The following is a 23,260-nucleotide window of genomic DNA, read 5'->3' on the forward strand; positions in this document are numbered from 1 at the left end:
AAAACCCACTCCCAAACATGTCCAGTTGTAAGACAATCACGGCCACCTCTACACAGGCTCTGACAGACAAACACACACTTGCCATGTCATGTATACAAACCCCTACCGTATCACACTGCAGCAACATGCATTTAAGGCATGCGCTACAGCGAATACTACAAAGCACTGTACTTGTCTCATGCAGGCAGACATACACACACACACACACAAACACACACACACACACACACACACACACACACTTGGCACGTCTGGGATTAGAACACCACCCTAACTACTTTACTACACTACAGCATTACACAGTTACAGAACGCACTACTAAGATTACTGGGACACAGCACTCCCAGAGGTGTATTTGTAGATGGGTGACATCATTGGCCTTGCTAACGGTGGGTATAAGAAATGTATGGAGCGTGAGCAGTATAAAAGCATTACTCAGTCCTCAGGCAAATGGACACACACACACACACACACACACACACACACACACACACACACACACACACACACACACACACACACACACATACACACACACACATACACACACATACACACACACACACACGGCAAGTGTGAGGCTAGAGAACCGACCTAACTACTTTATTACACTACAGCATTACGCAGTTACAGAACACGCTACTGAGATAACTGGGACACAGCACTCCCAGAGGTGTATTTGTAGATGGGTGACATCATCGGCCTTGCTAACGGTGGGTATAAGAAATGTATGGAGCGTGAGCAGTATAAAAGCATTACTCAGTTCTCAGGGAAACAAGGACACACACACGGCAAGTGTGGGACTAGATCACTGACCTAACTACTTTATTACACTACAGCATTATGCAGTTACAGAACGCACTACCGAGATTACTGGGACACAGCACTCCCAGAGATGTATTTGTAGATGGGTGACATCATCGGCCTTGATAACAGTGGGTATAAGAAATGTATGGTGTGTGAGCAGTATAAAGGCATTACTCAGTCCTCAGGCAAATGGGGACACACACACACACACACACACACACACACACACACACAGCAAGTGTGGGACTAGAACACCGACCTAACTACTTTATTACACTACAGCATTACGCAGTTACAGAACGTGCTCCCGAGATTACTGGGACACAGCACTCCCAGAGGTGTATTTGCAGATGGGTGACATCATCGGCCTTGATAACGGTGGGTATAAGAAATGTATGGAGTGTGAGCAGTATAAAGGTATTACTCAGTCAAATGGGGAGACACATACACACAGCAAGTGTGGGACTAGAACACCGACCTAACTACTTTATTACACTACAGCATTACACAGTTACAGAATGTGCTACTGAGATTACTGGGACACAGCCCTCCCAGAGGTGTATTTGTAGATGGGTGACATCATTGGCCTTGCTAACAGTGGGTATAAGAAATGTATAGAGTGTGGGAAGTCTAAAAGTAATTTAGAGTCCACCGGCAAATGGGGACAGACATACACACACACCGGTATCGGGTACGGGACACCTGCCTATTTACAGATTACTATTACAATACTACACACATATGAATCGTGCCACACAGACTACACATGTCAAGGCTGTCATTATGACCATCTGGGAATATGGACATTAACATGGATGCTGGCAGTTAAGATGTACATACCTGCAAACCTGTGTGTTTAAAGTATGAATCCATCCTGACCTGGAGTATGCCCATCTATGGAATGGATGACTACTACCACTATACAGGGTTACAGTGGCCATGCCCATATACAGAGGCACATAACCGATACAAGGTGTCACTGGGCATGCTCATACACTTAGTAGCACAGGGGGCATGCTCACACACTTAGTAGCACAGGGCTGGTCAGAATTCACTACTATGTGTCCATCTACACTAGGATATACTGGGCATGCTCATACTCCTAGTAGCACAGGGCTGACTGGGATGCACTCTGATGTTAAACACGGAGGGCCACAGTGTCCATGCTATTACAGGTAGATGTAAAGAACACATTGTAATGGGCTCTGGTGTTAGTAGTTGTCATTGTTAGCGGGAACGCTGCTCTACATATATTTGACACCGGTCTTTTACACATAAGCTGTCATTCTCGGATGACATGGCTGACAGTAGGCAGGCCTTTGTCACATATCACATGCATCCATGATACAAGGGAGTGTGGTTATTACCCAAGTCTCATCTGCCCACATAGTGCCATTGCAAGGCAAATGTCCTAAACACAGGTTAACTCCCATACACCTACAGGACAACTGCATTGTTTTCTTATGCTAACCAGTGCTAGTTGTGTAGCGTCCATATTCACAGCTGGCCACTGTAGATTCAAGAATGGGGAGTACTGACATCTGTGCAGTGAGGAACACCTGGCTGATGTCTCTGTAGTGCACAATAGCACTACCACCATATACCTCAGAACCTAGCACTACCACCATATACCTCAGAACCAGACATGTGGGCCATAACACAGGTACGGACTGCTCCAGGTGATGTACCCACATACATAAAGGCCACTCACATGTACTGAACGGTCCCCCCATGAAAGGCATCACAGATGAGCCATGTGCAGGACACAGTGTCACATGCTGCATTCTAGGATGTAAACTGCAGACATCACCATGCCCTCAGACCACCACACACAACCATACATGTTGTATGACAGATGTGTACACCACCATGTGACCCTTGACCTGTGTACTGTACTAAGCTCAACATCAACTGTAGACAGTACACATGTACTGACACAGTTGCATCATGTGTTATGCAATGCAATGATACCACTGTTTGTGACCAGATCAGCTGTACACATACCAAGGGTCCTCTGTACTTTCCACCATTAGCAGATGTCTGTTGCTGTACACCAGTACACACCCTCATGTATGGATATGACATACATGTACCTGCCCTGGGTATGAACATGCCACACACACAACATACCTGTAAATAGCATAGCTGTTGTATTCCTTTGTGCAAACAGGTGGCTACAGCCATTAAACACATGCACATGGAATGTGGGTCCATGGCTGCTGAATGCTAACAGTACATAAGGTGTGATATCAATGTTGACAGAGGTAACATCCCCTCTGTACTGGTCATCATATCATACAACAGTCCACGTGTCATGTATGTCATTACACATATCCACCAATTGCAATGCCTACAAACATGACCAAATGTCAGGATTGTAGGACCTACACACCTGTACACATAGTGTTGTGCATTCAGATAACATGCGTGTGGAGTTGCTGATGTATGCAGGTGGCATATATCCTAGTACAACATGCATCAGCAATGCAGCCTCAACATTGCCAACTGTATATGGTGATATGCTGAATGTACAGAAAGATGTACCACAGGTATGGACAGATGTATTGAAATAACTAAGTGGTGGGGCATCTTTGCAGATGGATGTTTGCTGTGGACAGCTCACAGGTGTGTCACAAGCATTCCTACAATACCCTGTGTAACTGGTAAGCAATGGTTTTGTAACAGTTTGTAACACGTGCAATACTGCTGTACATCTGACATACATAACATGAGCTAGGCAGGTCTGAGATTCACAGTACTGGCATGTGTGGTTGCGTGTGTGTCCATATATGTCACGTATTGTGGTTACTACATCTCAATTGTTACTCACTCTCCTGTACACTAGTGTACACATCTGTACAGACTGCAATGTAGAAAGCAGGACATAGGCAGAAGCGTGTATCTCACACATGTGAGGTATCTGTATGTGCATGACATAGGTGTATTAATTACTGAATGCCACAGATTGTGTATGTAGGGTTGACTGGTCTCTGGGGTGAGGATGTATATTACCATACTGAACTGATAAGACCCCCCCACCATCCAGGCGATGCATTCACCTATCCATGTTGATGTCCCCAATCTTAGGCCATACTGACTACCTGTACATGTGTATTCTCTGTAGCGCATCATGTAGGTGCACAGTACTGTAATGATGATTTGCACATAGACAGGGGTCCTCATGCCACCAGTAGCAACTATGTGCTAGTGTGTGTTACTATGTCGGTGAAGCCGTGAGTTTGTGTGTGTGTCTGTGCGTGTGTGTGTGTGTGTTACAGTGTCACTGAATACATGTGTGTCAATACCTGAGTGTGTGGGTGCAGTTGTGTGTTGGCATCCTGTCATGGGAACGTGTATTACTGATTCCCATTGAGGCATCACACTTCCCACTGGCCTCTACCCTTGTAATCAGTTGACCACTCTCTTACCTCACCACTCCATGTAACTGTACCTGTGATGTCACCCTTTATGGATGTCATGTCTGTGGCCACAGTAGCTTAATACACAGCTATCATGCTCTTGGAATGGTAGACGTGTTTGTAACGTGGGACATTCTCACTGGTATGTGGCAGCTACATGGTGCATGCTGGTATATTCATACATACCTGTGAGTAGTCCACATAGACATATGGGACACTTAACTGCAAACACTGACATCCACCGGCATGTGCAATTAGACCTGAAGAAGGACAGCAGAACATGATGACCAACATGCATTTACTGTTGTTACACAAGACACATACTGTTAACAGTATTGTACACCTGTACTACATGGTATATCTGCTGCCTGTCAACAGTCCTCAACATTTGTAAACTACACATATCATCCTAGTCTGTTCACCCTGTCATCAGATCATATGAGCATGTCCCTGCACCGATGGTGTAGATGTCAGGGATGCAGCACAGGCATCATCATATGCACAGGGTGTTAATGTTTGCCAGAGGCCTAGGCTGCACCATTGGATGACATCATGTGTGTGGGTTTGGGCCTTTGATCTAATTGGGCATGTGTGGATGTTATGCATGTGTGTGTTGCGGTGCCCTAGATATGTGTCCAGTGTGTGCATGTATGTCTGCACACAGTTCTCCCATGTGTCTGGCCTACACAGGGGTATTATTGACAGCTGCAGACTGTACAGGCGAGGTTTTACAGTTCACGGTGTCCGGCCACGGACATGTGACCTGTGCCTGCCAGGATTTGCACGGGCACTACCAGACAGAGGTGCAGATTGGGTACTGTCTGATGTCACTAATCCACTGGAACTGTGCCCCTGTTGGTACCGTCCCGGGCCACATGCACGTGGCCTGCTGTGTTGTGGTGTGGACAGCACAGCACCAGATGCACTGCTGCCACTATGGGAGCGGGCATGTGAGGTAGCTCGTACACATAGATCTGACACAGGTGATGTAGCAGACCTATGTCCACATGCCCGATGCCTCACTCCTGCCAGATGTTCCAATACAGACAGCTCACGCTCGATTGCCATGCCATGGTCAAGGACTCCAACCATGTCACCCAACCATCTCTCCAAAGCATCAGCAATCTGCTGTTGGGCATTTACCATTGCCTGGATGCTGTTGTTTAAAGACTGGACAGCAGCCCTCTGTAGTCTCTGATCTTCTCTGTTGCGCCATTCAGCACATGCCTGTGCCTCCATTACAGCCTGAAACATGTGTCTGGTGATACCAGCTGTTGTGCTCTGTCATGCAGGAGCATGTTGGCCAGAGGTCCTCGTACGAGCAGCACTGGCCATGTGCCTGTGTGGGGCACCACCAGTAGTTTGGCTGACACCATGGTGTTCAGGCACACCTTCCATAGCCCCAACACTTTCCTGTTCCACGCTAACATGCGCCAACTGTCCTTCCTCTATGGCCACTGGTGATGGGGTATGTGCAGATATGGGATCTGTGTGCGGGGATGAGGTGGATATAGATGAAATGGCAACCAATGGCACAGTTTCAGCCCCTGACAACTCTGCCTCTGTCCCAATCATACGTTCATCATCACTGCTATAGTCTGTGGGGACACTAACATCTGATGTACCGCAGGAAGGCAATGCACCTACATCACCTGTGAGGGCAGACAAGAACTGTACATTACAATCTATACAATAGACACATACACACACACACATGTGATATGACAGAAGGCATGCAACATGCATGTGATACGGCAGACGGCATGCAGCGCATACAATAATAGTGGTAGTTATCATACATCCCTAGGTTGCACACAACAGCATGCATGTGTCATAGCAGATGGCATGCAAATTATATAATCATAGTAGTGGTTAGCATACATCCCTGTGTTACACCATGTGGACCAGCACAGGTTAACAGTACACCTGCCTGATGTGTGGCATATGACCTTGATAATCACATGTAGTATGATGTGATCTGCTGACGTGTGCAATAACATACATACATGTTTAACACAATGGTGTCCTGTCAAATATACAGTGGGGCAATGGTACCAATTCAGTGTTGTCTGTCCACCCTACAGATATACTGCAAATTTAGCTGATGTGCATGGCCATTGCAGGGAATCAGAAGGCATCTCTAGTGCTATACTGTGTGAGTTACAGACAGGGTTCATAGCCATGACTGTGTTCAGATACAGTACATATATACTGTGGAATGTGACCCACATCACTGGGGTGTATAAACACTAAACCATGATGTGGAAGTTGTGACACAGGTCACTGATGGGTATACGGATGACACCCCTGCACATCAGCAACCATACTGCTGCAGCCTGGCAACTATGGCCAGACATAGCGAACACATCGGTACACCATGTCCCACATGACATCTGTGTACCACACACGCACACACACACACACACACACACACACACACACACACACACACACACACACACACACAAACACGAGGAGCTAGTATGGCATTTATGTCCATCACCAACAACGGGAATGTACTGTATCTGTGTCATGATGTGGATACTGTACAGGTGACTGCTGTCATGTTGCAACACCCTCAAGATGTTCAACACATCCTATGTGGTGGATTGATGTTAGGCCTACACAAGATGTGTGCAGGCCTGTAGGATGTCTAGTGTTCCACATCTACATTATGACCATTATACAAAGGCCATGGCCGAAACATGTGTAGCCATTGTACGACAGGGTGTACACATAAGCACGTCTACTGTGTGTGTTGCTCCATGTCTCTCGCCATCCTCCATGGCCATGTGTGTGCATGTGTTGTCCAAATTATTGTGGTGGGCATCTATTTCACATGTCTGTGTTGTCCCATATGACATATATGCTCCACTGACAACAGGGTTATGCAGATAAAGGGTGGTATGTGGGATATGTTTTCAGGTTAGGTAGGCAGTGTAGCAGCCAGGCCAATAGATGTCATGGACATGTCAAGACAGCACATCACATTGTGTGACATTCATAGCAGGGCTATGATGCACACTGGTGAAACCTGTGTGCTGGCCATACTCCAGCCCACTGTGTAGTACTGTTTGTATTCACCACATGTGTAGATCAGATCCGTTGTATGTTCCTAAAGTGAACAGCACCTCCACCATTGTACACACAGCTGTCAACACATCTGGCAATAAAGTTTGTGAGGATTCATGTTGGTGAGATAATTCACATAGTTTGTAAGTGTTGCACATGGATAGTCATTATGATGCATTGCAGGTCCGACCTGTATATTGTGACAGGACCATACATTATGTGTACATGTTGCGAATGGCCACATGGCAGATAGATTTGTGCATTATGGTTCCTGATAAATAATAACGCTCTCACCTGCAATGGGCTGCTGTCTCTGCAGAATGCCAGAGGTACCTAAATAGGAGTAACACAGCAGTATGAGCATAATCTACCCCTGTATAAAGTCGGCAGGGAGCAATGTGCATAACACATACACCAGTACATTAGACTATACTATGGTGTGTGCCCATGTGTGCATACACAGAGTAGCATACTATAGTATGCAGCATGTGTGTATACATGCCTTGCATATGATGTTACATTACATATTGTACAGTGACATATGCAGTTATATGGAATATAGTTGTTATAGGTGCAGTACTGACTTACCAGGCAACTCCAGGCTCAATGGTTGAGAGACACCCACCTCCACAATATCGGCTAAGGCTTGTGGATGTGGTTCTGCAGGTGTTCCCAGGTTGGCCAGCAGTTCCTCGGTATGTGTGAGTGGGGGCTGGGTTGGTGGTCCACCACCTGTTGCACCTTGTTCCCTGGTGATTGCATTCACCCGCTGTTTCGCCCATCTAATGAGGTCTGTACAGTGTCTGCACACCTGCTGGTATGTGCGGTTGTGGCCACCCACATCATTAACCCTCCTGTGAAGTTCCATCCACAGGGAATCCCACTGCTGTGCATCCTGTGGTGCATGGCTGAACAGGATGTTGTGATTGTCGAGTAGGTATGGGGTGAGGGCCTCATCCTCCAAGCATGTAAAAGGGGGAAGCCTTGCACGCGGCATACCTGGAAGACATAATGATGGAGACAGGTCACAGTACCTCAGAGACATACAGAGCTACAGCTGAACATACATGTGTATCACATTAATTCAGTTTAATTAGTTGTATTTGAAAACCTACATGACACTGACACATTTGTGTCACACACATGTGACACTCAATGTTGAGTGGATATTATCACCCTATATGTGTGTGTGTGTGTGTGTGTGTGTGTGTGTGTGTGTGTGTGTGTGTGTGTGTGTGTGTGTGTCACCTGAGTACATTGCTCATACTCCATGTGGTTGCTGTCTTGATGTGGGCATGTCTGTTTGCCTGTACTGGTGTCCCTACCTATCAGCACATGGTTGGATGTGTCCACATTAATGCAGTCGACCTTGATGCAGTGTATATGTCACATATAAGGACTTACACTGCCTTAACAGACATGACCTGTGACCCTGCAGACATGCTCACATAAGGTTTTACATGTATGTATTCTGCCATATACATCTACACGGCACTTTACAGTGATTCAACATCCTGCCATGTATCACCTGTGTTGCACATGTGATACACATGGGACACTGGCTAGCCAGATGGCATTTGCAGGGATGGATATCAACTATAGCATGTACAGTCAAAGTCAACTAGTGGGCTATATGCCATGGGCCATGTATGCATCTATGATGAAAGGTTACCTGAAAGTAGCCGACAGGTGGGTCTGTGGGGCCAGGTGGAGCAGTGCCACATTACTGATCCACATGGATAATGATACATATACCATGCATTACCATGTGGTCATCACACCATGTCTGAGAAGGGAGCGATGTGCAGCTTTGACGAACAGGAATGCATAGTATGGCAGGATTATGTCAAGTGTATGGGACAAGGATCTGTCCAGCATGTGGTAGGTGGATGTCCATGAAGTATGTGTTCAAGATCAGGATGAGTAGATGTAGCATGTCCGCCATCACTGGGTTGGACATGGATTTATTCAGGGTATGCATCATGCTACATAGTGGAGATGGGGAATGGGAAGGCTGGTGTAGGCCATCTGCACATGGCCAATACCCCTTAAAGGAAATATGTGATCTGATATGAGTCACTTGAGTGTTCTGTATGGCTGACCAATGATCTCTATATTCATGAATGGCACCCTATCATTATTAGAGTTGCCACATATGACTCACTGACAGGTGTGGTAAAGTAGCTATCACAGGAAAGACAATCGCCCAGCTGCATCCCTCACACACAAGTGTCCATTATGTTGACTGGTGCCTAGGTGGTAGTTCATGGGTACAGGATTATTAACATAGGGGTGAAATTGCGAGTCAGCTATTGCTCCTAGGTCATAGTCATTCACATACTTCAATAGGCAGATGCATTCTGTTTGTCTGTGAGGTATGGGCTACAATGAGGGGGAATATAATTCATTAACCCTGACATACTGTAGCTGCCACTGGTGTGATGATCACGTATTATTCAGACACCTTCTGTAGTGTTGGTTCTGCCAGAAGTCCTGTTGCAAAACACTCCTGTGACATAGGAATGTACATCTAGTATACTGACTGTAGGTGGTACACAGTATGGGTGATGATGTCCTATGACCTGACAAAGTTATGATATGCAATGTGACATCAACCATACTGTCATCTACATCTGTACTGCTGACATCACTTAAGTGATCAAGGTTCATGGCCTTCCAGACCAGACTCAGCAGGGTAGTAGTGCAGTACTTCCCATTATCAGTGGTGTCTCCCCCTTTGTGGATTGTGATACCTGTTGGTGTGCACCATTCAGTGTGTACACAACCTGACATGGAGCTATGTTTTACATGATGTGTATGTGGAGAGCATCTTGATTTGCCATATGTGTATGATACAACCTGTGATGTGGGCAGGTCCCATGCAGACTGAGTGCAGCTTCTACCTGCATAGTTGTGGGTACAGGGGACCTGTGATGTACATGGATATATGCTTGTGTACCTGTTGGGGGGAGGGTACCGTGTGTTTATATTATCCAAGACCCTATCTGGATTGCTTATTTATGCTAAGCACTTGTTCAGGACTTGTAAACACTATGTAAGCTAATAATTACTATAGCACTCAATCTTCCACATCACCTACAGGTAGGGGTGAACAGGTTTTGTACATACTTTTCTCACTTGTGTAGAGTAATATAGCTCTTGTACTCACTTTCCTCACTTATCTAGGTAAATGTAGTTCTATATTCAGGCATGTTCAAGAGTCAACTGCCAGTGTTCTTACCTGTCTATCTGATGAATCTGGACATCTTGAGGCAATGTACACATTGCCTCATGTACACAGACAAGCCTCTCCACCAACCACCCAACACTACAACCTGTGAGAGATGCACTCATCTAGCCAAACTGGAGGTAAAGGTCTCTCCAACCAAGCTTGACCCTGACTGTCATGTGGAGAAGGTACACAGTCGCACAACACCACAATCATCACATAAGTCTCACTGAATCTACCCCACCATTAACTGGGAAAACTACTCGTGTACCAGCACATTAGCTCAACGGTTTCTGGAATTCATAAACACCAATGCCTGACTAAACATATCCACATACCCACCAGGGGCAACAATATCCTAGACCTAGTTATTACCAATATGAGTGACTGGTGCTCCACACGTGAAGCCAACTCCTCGTTGGTCCAATCAGGCCATGTGCTGAACACCGTTGATATACACATCCCGCACCTACCCCCCATTAAGGGAACCACAGTATAATATGTCTACAAGGCCAACTACATGCTTCTTAAAACAGACGTGGTGGACGTCATGACACCCATGCAGGTGGAGAGTACTGTTACAACTGCTGAATCCTACACAAATGCACTCTATAAGCACTTACAGGAGTGCATGGCTTGTGCTATCCCAAACAGAACCAGGATGCTATACTCATAATTAACTAAACTAATCTGGTGGTCCCCTGCCATAAACATATTGTACTACAGGAGGAAGACACTGTTGCAAATGAAAGTACAATACCATGCATGGAGGAGATCCCTGGCCAGCCTCAGTAAGAAGGTGAGATCCCTTATAAGATCCTCCAAAGCTAGCTATGAAAACTATAATGCAACTAATACCAACAACAACCACAAAGCATTCTATAGCTATGTCACATCTCTCGATGTCAACAACCAGATCTGCTCTGAGTTACAGCACAAAGGCACAAATATTACAGAAACAATTGATATTGGCAACATCCTGGCAGATCCCTCTCAAAGCTGCACACTCTAAAGGCAATATCACAGCATCCATGGGACCAGACAACATCCCAGGCTATGCTTTACATGAACTTCGGATCGTACTGTCTCCCTACCTACGCACCATTTTCAATAATAGCCTCACATCAGGCATAGTGCCCCCTGAATGGTGCACAGCAACAGTTATCCCACTCCACAAAGGTGGCACCACAATGGACCACTGGACCTATTTCCCTATAGGCCTGAATATCCTGGTCTGCAAGGCTATGGTGCACATCATGGATCACTGTCACAGAGACATTGGGTACCTCCCAACCTTTGACCCCTCCCTGTTTGGCATTGTTAAGGCCGGACCATGCCTCCTAAACCTGGTGGACTTCTTAAAGACAGTTACCAAGGCATTAGATGAGGGTAAGGAGGTCCACACAGCCTACCTATATCTCTCATAAGCTTTCAACACCATTCCTCCTTCTGGTATTATCAACATACCCATCTGCCTGAACATTAACCCCTTGTGATGGTTTGCAAAGTAGCTCACGGACAGAACCCACGCAGTGGGAGTTGCATACCCTAGGTCCGACTGTATACCAGTTACAACTGGCATCCCCCAGGGCTCAGTCCTAGGACCCCTCATGTTCGGTATATACTTCTCTGATGTACAGAGAAGCACAGGAGGGCTTTGGCTGAAAAGGTTTGCAGACGACTGCAAACTAGGGGACATAATTGTTTCCCCAGCTGTTACAGACACCCTCTGTAAGGGTTGCACTGAGATGAATACCTGGTGTTAATATCATGGCGTCAAGCTGAATGCCTAAATGTGCATAGTCATCCCCTTTGGATATAACTAATTACCCGTGGACTACCACATAGGTGCTAGTCCCCTACATACAGAAAAGGTAATACGGGATCTGGAAACACCAGTAGATAGCAATCTCTCTTCGATACCCATAATGACAAGGTGGTTAGAATATCTTTCTACATGGCCCCCTAATCTCTAATGGGTTTGCATCCAGATCAAAGGGGCCATTGTGACTCTACACATGTCATATTAGACCCATTAAAGGATACAACACCCCATTCGGGATATACCTTACAAGACAAAAGCAACAGCTTGGATGACCACACCAGTACCACATCAAAAGGATTACTGACCTCAAGCAGATGACCTATGTAGCCCAAACTACAAAACACCAGCTGTACTCAGTTGCATACCGCATACTCACAGGTGATCTCTGCTTGACATACAAGGCCCATGTCCAACCCTGTATTGCTGGAAGTGCTCCACCTAAATAGAAGCCCCTGAGAGCCACATGCTCTAGGGATATACACTGAACCACAATGATGAGTAGGACATGTGGGACGGATAGATTCCTGACCCGGACACTCCCTATGCTTTGGAACGTGATTCCAATGTACATCAGGCAGGGCCCCTCATGAGCACTCTTCAAGGGAAACCTTGACATGTGGATGGGAGACAGATATGTACCCCGGTGATCACTGCAGTGACTCTGCTGGACAGAGGCACAGGGAACTATTGGCTCTGCCATTCAGAGGCATAGGGAACTAACCTATGGGGGTGGCGAAAGACAACACACGCTAGCTAGGCTTACAGATACCCTTGGTAAGACAGCTTAGTACCTACCTTTGCACATATTACATATCTTATGTGCATGGATAGTTAAATAGCTCTTCCATTTTACTATGCTATCATGCTGATAAACTGTCGGCTCACTAAAGGACATATGGATCCTGTTATTGTGTATTGTAAATGCCAATTGACATAACTAATGTTTGCCTACAATTACTGTAATGCTATGTAGCTTGTAAAACATATCTGCCTACAATACTGTACATTACACAGTTATTGGCACAATATCACACAGTGCAAAACATACTTGCACAATGGCCCAACCTTCCACATGTTATCTCTGTATTACACTCATACATATGGCTACATTTACAATATATCAACATATACTATCCCCTGTTATAGCACATACTTGTTGGACCAGCCCTGCCACTGACGTTGGCTGGTGAGGAGTATTTCAGTTCAAAGCCCTTATATAGCATCCCTTGTGGTGTATGTGGTGTTTGCCTTTTGATCTACAGCAGTATACACAAATACTACAAGCATTACTATGCTCAACAATACATCACTACAAGATAACTGTTTTCACTATATGGACTGCATGCACTTTAAATACTACAGAACAGTACTACATACACAGACATACTGACTGTTCTACATACCTTATTAGTAACCCGAGGTGTCGTTAACTGTTGATTCAATCCTTTTCGGTTTGTGTTTCAATGCTCTTTGTAACGTTCCACTGGTATATACGGATGGTTTGAATGTATGATAACACATCCTTGTCTAGTTACATATCGGTAACATGTGGTATCCTGTCCACCAATTGCTGTTCCAAAGTAGTTAACTGGATGCACATCAGCTGTACAGCTACTCCATTAGGCGATACCATGGCAGCAGTGGTGTATAAGTGAGTACTCCTTTTGGGCGTTGTCTGTTTGCCTTACTTTTGAGGGAGATGGCCTAGATGTGTTATTGCGATATATTTCAACAGCTATATGGAGACACACAGAGATATATTAGCTTCATGACTCCTGTGGACTGTGTGTAATGGCTAGATGATTTAGTTCTACATGTGAGTACAGCTGTTATATTTCGGAACAGTGCTACTTATGCAGGGTTTGTTTGTACCCGATACTTCTGCAGATGTTTAAGTCTGGCAAGGATGTTTGGCCAGTTCAAGGCCGTATGGCTATGCATGAACTGTTATGTGGTGTACAGTGTGCTCACCAGACATCCTTGATTTGGTGTACAAGTGTAGCATACTGTGCTGCTACTCACTAATTGCTAACACATCCCGGTGTATGCACAACCCTTTGAAACGGGATTAGTGCAAACAAACCCTATTACATCAGCTGCTGTTCCATTGTATTACAGCAGCTATTTCACATAGGGCCATGTTAGTGTGTCTCTGACAAGGTATGTTAAGGCTTCTGCAGATGTCATACAGTGTGTGAATGATTTGTGATGTTATTACAGTTTGTATTGTAATATGTTTGGGTGTGGGGGTGATGTTGGTGGGTGTGCTTAGCAGATGCAGGTGTGTAGGAACTGCTTTTATACATAATCACTATGTGCATGAGGGCTCCTTCCCTATTTGAACACCTATCCTTTTGTGGACTAATACAATCGTAATTGCAGGCTGATTCATTAAGGCACTGTTATGTGGTTCCTGTATAGCATGCAGGTGATGTTAGTCCTTGAATCCCTTCGGTAATACATCTGAATGTAATAACGTGTTGCTACATGATAACTGTGTATTTCTGTCATAGGTATTTGCAGTCATCATAGTTGTGTTGGTGACTGACCCTCTTTGGCTAGGGTTGCCACCTTTTCATATGTCCATAGTGGGTCCTTTTCAGGACTCACATCTGATTTTACAGGCTGACACAAACCCACGGTCAGTACAAGGGACACGTTTTGCCTATGCTTATGAGTGGCCTTGGCAGTTGGGCATGTACCTACCTATGTATCTATGAACCTGTACATACAGTATGGACACATGCTGATAGCTTAATTTACTGTTGAGGTATTGACTTACCTTGTGACAATGGCGGTTGTGTGTACAATAGTTGAGGGCTACCTATGTAGGATGCACACAGTAGACCATCTATACATAACAATTTACAGGTGGTCGTGTGTGTGTGCCATCCATGTTTGCTGTGTGTGCAGGTGGAGAAAGGTGTCAGTCCATGAGTGCCTACACTGTCAGTGTGTGTGCTATACATTCCCTTTTGCCAAGGCATGGGCATACTGGACATGCCTCCGTCTGCCTACTGGGGCTAGCACAGGGTGTTCGTGGTCTGAATCCCCCTGTGCCTTTGGGTCCCTTGGCAATGGTGATGGGCTGTGAGGGCCTTCACCATTCTGTCCCTGCTGCGGCTGTTTCCACAGGATCATATTGTGTAGCATGGCACATACTATGAAGATGTGGGCACATGTTCCTTCAGTGTACTGCAAGGCTCCACCAGATATGTCCAAGCAACAGAATCATGATTTCAGCATCCCAAACACACACTCTATGATGATTCTAATTTCTGCATCTGCCTCATTATGGCATTCTTGCGTGGCTGTGTGTGCATTTCTGATGGGGGTCATCATCCACGGTTCCAGTGCATAGTCAGCATCCCCACCAAATGGCCATATGGGATGTCCCTCCTGGCAAATACCTGATACAGCTGTGAGGCATGCCAAATGTGTGAGTCGTGATAGCTTCCAGGACTGCCAGCACACACATCCATGATAATGCCCTGGGCATTGCACATGACCTGGCAGTTGATGGAGGGGAATCCCTTGTGGTTTATGTAGCGCCTACCCTGCTCACCGGGTGGTGACTTGATGTGTATGTGCATGCAGTCTATTGCACCCAGTACCTCCGGGTAGTCCGCCATACAGTGGAAGAGACGCATACTGCTGGCCAACTCCTCCTGCATTCGGGGGGAAGTATATGTGCTCATTGGCATGTGGTAACATGGCATCCAGGAACTGGTGGAGTACCCTGGATGCTGATGCCTGTGAGATCCCCATGATATCCCCAGCCTTTGGAAGATACCTGTGGCTAGTATTCTCAAGTTTACACATACCTTCGTGTCCACTGGGATGGGTTCCCCTCTGTTACTTCTGGCTCTGAATCGTGGCCTGCACAGCTCAACAAGTTGCTGTATGATGTCCCTGTTCACCTTGAAATGCTCTACAATGTCCAGATCACATAGCCCCTGGTAGGTTACCCTGGGTCTGAACACTCATCCCCTCCTCTGGTGCCTGAGATGGTTGTCAACATCATCCTCCACACCACCTTCAGTCTCCAACACATGCTGGTGAATCAAAGCTATGGCAGCCCCTAACATATACATATTAAAAGTTCCCCGTCTGTATACACCAATGGTGCAGAGTGTCTGGGAATACACAAGTGTGTGTGTGGGGGGCTTTCACACCTTATACTATTGTGCAATGGATGATGCTGGTGTAATTGGGTGTGTCTGTACTATTCCAGCTGCAGGGTATCTTAATTATTGGTTTTACAGCAGGTACTGCTATTGTGGGGCCTTTGGTGTTGACTTACGCTTGTCTGCCATGATTCATTTATTGCCCTTTACTTCTATTTTCAACCCGATTCACCTCCCATTGTCAGGCATGCATCCAGCTGCCACCTTTCTTGTTTTGTGCTTCCACAACCCAGGATTGTGTTAGGAAATGTGTTATGTAGCTGATCTACAGCAAGTTTGCTTTGTTCTGCTGTGACAGTTCTCTTTTCTTTGCTGTACGGCACCACCCCTTTCCTGTTCTGTAGGTAGCTGCTAGCAGCCTTGTTAGCTGTTGTTTATGGCCCACTGTGAGTTTCTAGGTGTTAATTACTCATTTGTACTCTAATTACCATGCTGCAGCATTTCCTTATTGTCTTCCCGTATCTTTCCTGTTACAGCTGTGATGCTTACCGGGTTTTGTGCACGTTTTCATCCACGTTCACATGAACTTTTGGTTACCTTGTGTGCTCTCAGCTAAGCAAAGCTAAGGCTACTTCCACACCCCTATCATGCGGCTTTGCTTAGCAACATGCAACACAGATTAGCAATGATCCATTGTGCTTACAGCTATGGTGGCGCACCCCTCTTTTGATGTCATGTTTACCTTCAGGCCACTCCTCGGTGTTGTAATGCTATGCCATGTGGTACATCCTTACACTGGGGGGACATTTGCGATTCAGTATTACTTGACTCATTTGCATGGCATTGACTGCTAATTCCTAGTTACGGCACGGAACACTGTCACAGACCCTTAGCAACCCCTGCGCCATGGTTGTGGTGTAGCATGCATGCCATTGACTTTTATGGGGATATCATGAATTGTGTTACATTACAGTTTTATGACATCTAAATATATTTTCCTTATGATCCCATTTGCGCACCAATGCACTGCGGTTTTAATTTGCATTGGTGTGACCATGAAATTAAATGTTATTTTTTATATGTTGTGCATGTTGTTTTATGCCATTGGCTATATATTTAGCCATTGGCATATATTAACATTATAATACATAAGTTTGGTCCACTTTCATGGCTTCGATTTTATGTTTGACAAAATGTAAACTGTTTTTTTTTGGTTTACATTTCTACATGCTTACACTACGCTTGCACAACTTCATGAATTGCTATATACCTTCATTTGCATGCTACACTGCTGCACATGGGGTAATTAGCATACATGCGCCGGGAGCTGCGCAGTTCTGGCATATGCTGGTAGTGCATGTGGAAACAGCTATTACCTGAATCTCTCGCCGGCCATATTTGGCGCTAGATCACCGACGCTACACCAGCATATGGTGCAAGCTTCATGAATCCCAGGGATAGTTTTACAGTTTTAGTGTTTTTATCCTGTCTTAAATATGAACACAAGATGTTGCAGTTGATTAGTGGAATGATTGTATGCACACAATGTGCAACAGTAGACCTCATATCTAAAGGTTTATTTTCAAAAATGGTTAGTTTCCCTAACTCAGTAGTAGTAAAAAAAATCTAATTAAGAGGGAAATTTTTACACAGCTAAAGGAGGCAGACAATGATGTGTGACACAGATGTACAGTATTGCACAGATTCAGACATCAACAATTCCAGGCGTGGAGATGCTTCTGGGAGCTTTGTATAGCAGTAGTCATTCAGCATGATTGAGCAGATCATTCTGTTCTGCAGAGTCTGAAATAAATGTACCAATCCATAATAGAGATATAGATTGTTTATGGGAAGTCATTTATTGGATGCATGCATTCTAACAGCCCTGTGCCTCATTGCAGCTGTGAACCATTTGATACTATTTCAGCTTTAAGGTACAGTTGTACCAGTGTAGGTGAGGTGATTACATTTGTACCTAGGTTTACAAAGTTTAAAACCATGACGCATAACTTCTCAAGTTCTACCTCATCTATCCATTGTGCTGGGATCTATAGACTATGCACAGGCATGGCCATCTGAGTACCATATGTGCCAGCATTGTCAGATATATAGTTTTAAAAGAGTACAACTCAAAGGTAATATGTGTCAAAGTGATAGTTTGCATTATGCGTATGTAAGGCATCCAGCTACCATATGTGATGCACATATCTAACAAAATAAGTTATTAGGTACATTATGAAATTAAATTATTTTTGTTATGCTCTAAAATGACATGATGGCATGCAGCTTTAATGAAGAAGATATGGTCTAGGTAATGATGTTGCCTGTATTGTATTCACAAGACTAGATGGAAGTGATGCACAACATCACATAGACATACCCTGAATACCATAGTATGTGTTACCATTGAAGCATTTTTTGAATTTAGAGAAAGCAAATTTGCAGGAAAGGATATCTGTAGTGCCATACAAGTGCTACATGTTGGATGCTGCAAATCTCTCTCTCTTTCTCTCTCTCTCTCTCTCTCTATCTCTCTCTCTATATATATATATATATATATATATATGTATGTATGTATAACATATTTGTGCAAGAAGATCACCAGTGTGGGTCGGAATTGTAGATCATTGTGTGTATTGTTCCTACTCAGCCACTGTAGATAGCACGTGCATATAAGTTACCGAGCATGTGCAAGATCAGTGTCATTTTGTATAGTCAGCCAGAGTGAATGCAGGTATGAATGGAGATGCACATGTGACTATGTCTGAAGTAATGACTCTGACAGTAAGCTTAAATGGATATTCCAGTTACACCTACTGATGTGTTTATGTGCAATAAATATATTGAACCCATACACCAATGCATGAGACAAGCGACATGGTGTCAGAATGGAATCCGAAGTAAAGCAACTTGCAAACCATGAGGCACATAGTTAAAAGTGGAGAAATATACAGGAGCCAATTCACAAACAGATCAGCAGATATTCAAATGTACTTAAACTCATTTAAATGATTTTTCAGTTGCCGAATGTATGGTGAAGCATTCAAAACATTCAAAGAATTACCGAGATAAACGAAATATCCAAAATTGCAACATACTGACAAAAGTATCTGAAGTAATTATAAAAGTGTTCAGAAATTATTTCAAAGTGTTAAAATGTATGAAAAGGCTAAAATGACTGCATTTTTTTGCAATGTACTACTTTTTCACATTAACTGAAAATTTTTGAAGTACACAAAGTTTCTGGTATCTTCGCAGTGTTTGCAGTGACAAAGTGAGGCCTTTTCAGAGAGATTGTTATGCATTTGGGCATAATTCCAAGTACCTGGTCAATGTTTTTATTTAATAAAATTTTGTTATTATGACAGAGGGATTTTGTAGACCTGGACCAGTGGTGTTTGATAACAATATTGTTGAGAACTGGTGAGCGTATGAGCAAGAAAATGAGCAAGAATATATTTTCATACAGAATGCATTTTCTGATAAAGACGCACATACAACGATATTCATACTTCTTAATTTAGTTGGCTCAGAAGCTATTGAGAGGGAACTTTCATTTGTGTATCACCTGCTGTGTATGCAGGGGAGAACCGGCATATTGTGATACAGGCTGAAACATGGGAAGACCTTGAAATCTTCTTGTACAAATATGTCTATTTTTTCAGTCTTAGATGCTAAAAGCTCCTTTTATCAAATTTCAAGAAATGTGTATCCCTCAAACAAATATTACAATGGAAAGGCACATATTTTACATGAGAAATCAAAAGCCTGGTGAAACTATAGCAGCATATATTACTGACTTGAAAAATAAATTAAAAATGTGCAGATTTGGTGATCTGAGAGATGAGTTGATAAAAGACAGGCTTGTGTATGGTATTAATAATGATGCAGTGAGAAATATTTTGATTCAAGAGAGTAACTTAATGTTGAGCAAAGCCACTGAGATTTGTCAAATATATGAGCTTACAGAAAAGCACACAAATATGCTTACGAATGAGAAAAGCAGGCATGGAATATCTACCAGTGTGAATCTTGATAGTGTACAGCATACAGCTAAGATGAAAAACAACTATAAACCAAGGGGTGCAGCAGTACTCATTGTTAACTGTAAACTGAATGGGGCTGCTTCTAACCTTAATTATAAATCAAATGGGGCAACAACAAGCAACCTTATTGATAATCGGCATAATTGTGGAGGCAGTCATGAACCTAAATGAAAGAAGTGCTTAGCTTTTGGTCAGCAATGTCAGAGATGTAAAAAGTGGAATCATTTCAAAAGGCTTTGCAAGTCTAAAGTGGCACATACTTTTATTAATAGAGAGCATCTGAAGAAGCAAGTAGATCAGATAGAGAGCTGTGAGCAAACGTTTTATGTTGATGGTGTCTCTGTGATTGATGAAAAAGTTAACTCAGTAGATTATTGTTTGGCAGCAAAGAGTGAAATATTTTGTAGTGTACAAATTAATAGGAAACCTGTAGAATTTAAAACAGACATTGGATCTAAGTGCAATGTTATATCAGCACAGATGTTTGGTAAAGTAAAAGCTGGTGAGAAACTTGATTTATCAAAGGGTGCAAAACTAATTGCATATGGTGGTGAAAAGATCCATACTGATGGTGCAGTAGTTATTTCATGCCATTCTGCTGGGAACAACTATCACTTGCAGTTTTACACAGTCAAAAGACTCATGCAGTCACTGTTAGGCCTCAAAGACAGTTTGAGAAAGAGACTGATTTAATTTAATAAAGAGGTCTACCATATAAGTGTGAACAACCACAATAGTTTTACATAGAATATTTTTGTGAATATGCTGATCTTTTCACAGACAAGCTTTGCAAACTTCCAGTCACACATTCCATGAGGTTAAACCATGAAGTAAGCCTAGCAGACTAGCAAGGAAGATTCCAGCAGCAATGTAGAACAAACTAAAATCAGAACTTGACAAAATGGTGAATTTAGGTGTAATTACTTCAGTAAAAGAACCAACTGAATGGATATCCTCCATAGTTGTAGCTCATAAGAAAAGCTCAACTGATATTCAAATATGTATTGATCTGAGAGACTTAAACAAAGCACTTAAGTGTCCTCCTCATCGGATGTGTACAGTAGAAAAAGTAGCCAAATGCCACTATTTTTTCAGTATTAGATGCAAAAAGTTCTTTTTAGGAAACTTTGCTGGATCACAAATCTTCATTGTTAGCCATATACATATTAACCACAGAGAAAAAAACGATAACAGCAAATCACAAACTTGAAGGCCAGGAATCCAAGAAATCTCTCATTATAAAAAAACAATAAAAAGCTTTCAAAAGCTCTCTAGTGTCTCAACTTAATAGCCTTTTCAGAATATAAAATAAAAAATGTCAGTAAAAATCCACTCCTTATTTACAAATATACTAATTACATAAATTTCCATTATATTAATAAATCAATTAAACAATTAAATCAGCATCTTCAATTTGCATTCCATGTTTAACCTTTGGAAGACAATGTATTACACTTTAAAATAAAAATAGATTCTTTCCAAAGCAGTTTAGTTTTTATATTAACTTCATCAAATAGCCCAATATGTATTTGCTCTAAAACTCTTACTTGAAGTCACACAACACTACTATTATGACAACATTTGAAATGCATAGCCACTGGACTCTCTATATTACATTTATATATCCCCTAGTGTGTTTGTTTATTCTTGTTAAAAATGTCCTTTTACTCTCACCAATATAATACTTCCCACACAGACACTTAAGTGCATAAACCACTCCTATACTATCACACCTAAAATCCCCCTGAACCTCATACTTCTTACCATTGCTTTTATAAAAAATCCCAACCACAAAACTACATACTTGAAAGTTTTGTATTTTTTTTTTATATAATAAAAGATTTCTTGGATTCCTTGCCTTTGGGTTTGTGGTTTGCTGGCTTCATTGTTAACCATTTTCAGTACATCAGTTGGTAGATACAGATTCTTGAGAATGCCATTTGGGATAAATTTTGCCAGTAAAGTATTTCAATGTGCAATGGAGCAAATAATTTTTGGTTATCCATGTGCTATTATAGTAGACAACATTATTGTAGGGGGCTATGGCAAAAACAAACATGATAGAAATCTCAGGAAAGTTCTAGACCATGCATGTGAAGTCAGTCTTAAACTGAATCCACAGAAATGCAAATTCAAACTGAAAGAAGTTACATATGTGGCTTATTTGTTTACCAGTTCTGGCTTACAACCAGATCTGTCTAAGCAAACAGCAGTTCTTGTGATGCCAGTTCAAGAAAATGTCACATCTGTACAAGGTTTTCATCATGGTATGGTCAACTATTTAGGAAACCAGCCAACACAAAAAAACGTAAAAGGTGGAAAGCCAACAGTTCAAAAACAAAAGTCCACCTGGTCATGAACAAGCCAACCACTCCAAATAATTGTCCCAAGCTGTTACAGGTAAAATGTTTAATTCCAACAAAGTGAATCATGTGTACAAAGCAGTAATATGGCAAGAGCTTTCATCCCTGTAAATACTGGACTTTATCAAATCCTAGCCCATGCATATAAGTTACTAAGCACGTGCAAGATCAGTGCCATATTGTACAGTCAGCCAGAGAGCATGCAGGTATGAATAGAGATGCACATGTGAGTGTGTTTGAAGTAAATGCATGTTCCAGTTACAGCTCCTGATGTGTTTATGTACAATAAATATCTTGAACCCATACACCACTTCATCATCTCTTTTGAATGCATGAGACCAGCGACAGGGATAACCATATCAGGCAGGTATG

This window comes from Protopterus annectens, chromosome 4.part0, assembly GCF_019279795.1.
Source record: "Protopterus annectens isolate FY-2018-M chromosome 4.part0, PAN1.0, whole genome shotgun sequence".
NCBI lineage: Eukaryota > Metazoa > Chordata > Ceratodontiformes > Protopteridae > Protopterus > Protopterus annectens.